The sequence below is a fragment of the Elephantulus edwardii genome, unplaced genomic scaffold, assembly GCF_000299155.1.
Source record: "Elephantulus edwardii isolate Elephantulus edwardi_28Jun2011 unplaced genomic scaffold, EleEdw1.0 scaffold00143, whole genome shotgun sequence".
NCBI classification, from domain to species: domain Eukaryota; kingdom Metazoa; phylum Chordata; class Mammalia; order Macroscelidea; family Macroscelididae; genus Elephantulus; species Elephantulus edwardii.
The window spans coordinates 1,883,118-1,887,131 of record NW_006399893.1 but is presented as its reverse complement, the minus strand read 5'-3'; positions in this window follow the sequence as shown (position 1 = coordinate 1,887,131).

The window sequence follows — 4,014 nt, the reverse complement described above, 5'->3', positions numbered from 1 at the left end:
GTTCTTCAGTTCCTTGAGCTTAAGAAATGCTGAGCGAGTTCGGCCCTTTTGATTTTCTGACTCTAGCTCCTCGCACATTTCATCGTAGTATTTTGACCAAAACATAGAGTTTTTTAAAAAAAATGCTGTATAGCCAACATTTTTGTCCCAGGGTCATGCTTGACCACATTTACCATTTCTTCTCATCATTGTCATATAAGGTTTTCATCTATGGGACCGAAGCACCTTTCACTTATATAAACAATGCAATAAGAGTCACTGTGGTTTTCAAACCATTTAATGAGTTTAGCGGTTACTCAAATGATTGTTGGTGTGCATACACCCAATGGTTCATAAATACCTAAGGCTTGTAGATCTGCTATAAAAAAAGGATCAACTCGACTGCAACTGAATTCTCTTCTTCCCATAGGTGCAGTTATGTTCATTTTTGTTGAGTGTCAAGTTCACTACTACTCATAGTGACCTTACAAACAACAGATCAGGACCTTACCCTATCTTTACCATCCTCACACACTCTGCCATCCTCAACTCCAACGCTATACCCCATTGTGCCTTTTTAAAAAAAAAAAATATATATATATATATATATATATATGTAAAGCTATGAAAAGTTTCAGCACCTTTTGTTTTAAGGGCTTCCTCTTTTTACCTTTACCACCTTTCCCAGTTCAGTATCTTTTTTCCAAGTACTAGTCCATCTTGACAACATATAAATAGCCTTAAAGTGTGTAAGACAAAATCTCACCACCTTTGCCTTCAAGGAGTAATCTGATTGCATCTCCTGAAAGGCATCTCCGCCCCCCCCTTCCACTTTTGGCAGTCCATGGTTATATTAAAATAATTTTTCTTTTTTTTTAAATATTTTTTCTTGCACTTATTTAAATGTGCACTGTTTTTTATTATTATTGTTATTCATTTTAATGAAAATTTACACAGACTTTGGATTTCCATTCATTGTTTCACTTTTCTCCCTGCCCACCCCTCCCCCCAGTTTTCTCTTCTCTTTGAAAAGTAAAAGAAAAATTATTTCATTGTTATACAATCCCTCCCCCAAGTCCACTTCACTATGCAGCCTTCACTCTGAACTCCTGTCATAACAATAATACCTAATCATATATCCCTTTTAAACAGTTCTCTCCCGCATGTGTTTCAATGCAGTATATACATAATTTGTCCCATCTTTCTCAGTCTCCCACCAACCCCATTTTACAACAGTGGCTCTATGCAGTATTTGTCCTTTTGTGATTGAGATATTTCACTCAGCATAATGTCCTCAAGAGTCACCCATTTTGTATAATATTTCATGAGTTCCTTGTTTTTCAATGTAGCTTAGTATTCCTATTCCGTTATGTGTATATACCTGAGCTTCTCTATCCATTCGTTTGTTTATGGACACTTAGGTTGTTTCCAACTCTTTGCTATTGTGAACAAAGATGTGATGAATATGCATATATCTGCTTGGGTGGCACTTAAGGTTTCTTTAGGGTATATTCCCAGTAGTGGAACTGCTGGGTCAAATAGTATTTCTATTTCCAACTTTTTGAGAAAGCACCATACAGTCAAATGGCTGTACAATTTGACACTCCCACCAGAAGTGAATAAGGTTGCTAGTTTCTACAAAAACTCACCAGCATTTGTTGTTTGCTGTTCTGTTAAATTTTTCTATTCTTACTGGGGTGAGATGATAACTCATAGTTGTTTTGATTTGCATCTCTCTTACAAATTATTTTTAAAATTTTACTTTTTTGTGTGTGTGTACCGTCAAATTCCATTGGTACAGGAGGAGATTGCCCCTCCTTCTCCAGCAGAGCATCTGGTGGATTCGAACCTCATAACTCTGGGATTGCAGTGCAGCTTCTTGCCACTAGGCCACCAGAGCTCCCTTTGCATCTATCTCTCTTAGAGCTAGGGATTTTGAATATTTCTTCATGTGTTTGCCATCTGAATGTCTTCTTTGGTGAAGCGTCTGTTCATACCCTGTGGCCATTTTTCTTGTTGTGGTGCTCGAGTATTTTATAAATTCTAGATATAATGTGCATTGTTTTATGATGAGCCCTCGGAGGTCTGATATCCTATCTTGCTCAACTTTGCAATGTTAGAACCTAGCATCACATGGTACATGATAATTGCTCCAAACCAAACCAAAACCCCCAACACAACAGGAATCTCTTGAGCCAGACTGAGAAAGTACACATCTAGTACTTTTTTGGAGACAAAACTTACTTTCCCTTACATGTTTAATGTCTCCAGGTGCCTTTTTATTTACCATATAACCATCTTTCTTTTTTGCTCATTTCTGCTGATCTCCAGTTGTCCTGAGGTAGTCAGCATGGCAGTTGTGATGTCTTACTCACATCTAATTTTCCAGATTTACCTGCTGATTTGTGTTACCAAATCACTTTGTCTCTTATGTCATGCACTGCTGCACCTCGGAATATTCTCCTTTTTCAGGGAATTTTAATTTGCAGAAATGATCAGTGTTCAGGAGAAATGCCATTTGAAGGCAGTGTGGCATGGCCTAATCAGCATCTCCATCTCACACAGGTATTAGAGGGGGGGTAAGAGCAAACTGCAAATACCTCCCTAGTTCCTCAATTTAAGGTGTTGGATGCAGAAAGCTGTTCTGAACTTGTACACCATTACATTAAATGTCTTATGAATAAGGTCTTTTCCCTTCATGTTTTGCAAAGCACCTCCATCATGAGTAATTAGTGTCAATGACAGTGTTTCTCACCCCACATTCCAGCTCAGCCCATCTGCTGACTGTCCCATAATGCCCTCTGACAGTCTCAGGTTCATCTGCTCCCTGCCTGGCACTCCCCCCCCCTATAGTTCTGTCCATCTGCTGTCTTCATTGCTCTGACCTTTTAAAGTCCTGTCGAAGTGCTGATTCTATGCCTCCCTTGCTGAAGCATCTTGATCAACTTGGGCTGACACAATGATAGACTCCTCCAGTGGGTCCTATTAGCTCAGGCCATTTATCCCAGTGACCAGTCCATTGGACAGGATATCTGCTACTCCCATCTCAGAAGAACAAAACGAGATCTTTAGAAGAATGTGCACCAGACAGGCAGAGGAGGAAAGTGAAATGGATGAGAGATTTCCAAACCCACTGCTGGTCTTGTCATTACCCAATGTACAAACTCAGAAAAAACACCGACTAAACTCTTGACTTCAGATTCCTTATTAAGTGAGGGGACTGCATTATATTAAAGTAAGGATATTTTAAAAATTAATGCTGTAACTTCATCATAGATTAGTCACTGGAGATTCAGATTAGTCAATTCATTGGTGACTACCTTTTTTATTAAAAAAAGGGGGGAAAGAAATAAGATAATGACAATATACAAGGGATGAAAAAAGAATGGAATTAAAAATTAAGAGTTGTGAAAGCACCAGCGTCCACAAGGATTCTAGTATAATCAGCTGGGTTTATCATCTCCAAACTGATCACCCAGCTTTAGACCCCTAAAATCAACTCTATGTTGTTGCTGGCCTGCTACTCATAGAGACCCTATAAATGACAGATGGGAACCTCGTCCTGGTCTATACAATCTTTGCAGTCTCTGGTATGCTTGAGCCCACTGATACAGTCACAGTTTTAATTCATCTCCCTAAAGGTCATCTTCTTTCACTGACCCCTTCACCCTTTGCAGCATAGTGTCTTTTCCCAAGGACTGACTCATCCTGATATTCAGCATTAAAAGAACCTGTATTAAATGTAAATCAGATCATATGACTACTCTCTGCAACTTCCTATTTCACCTTGATTAAATTCCAAATACCCTCTAACAACCTCCTCTCAGATCACGCTGTCCCTCACTGAGTTGCAGCCACAACAGCATTGCTTTGGTCACTCAAACATGTCAGGCTTTTGGCCATTTACTTCTATCTTGACATTTCCAACTTCCTGCTTGGAATGTCTAGGTCATGAAACTTCACAGCACTGGCTCTCTCAGATGACTCTTCCCAGAGCCCTTCTCCTAATCACCTTATCCATATTATCTTGCCCAT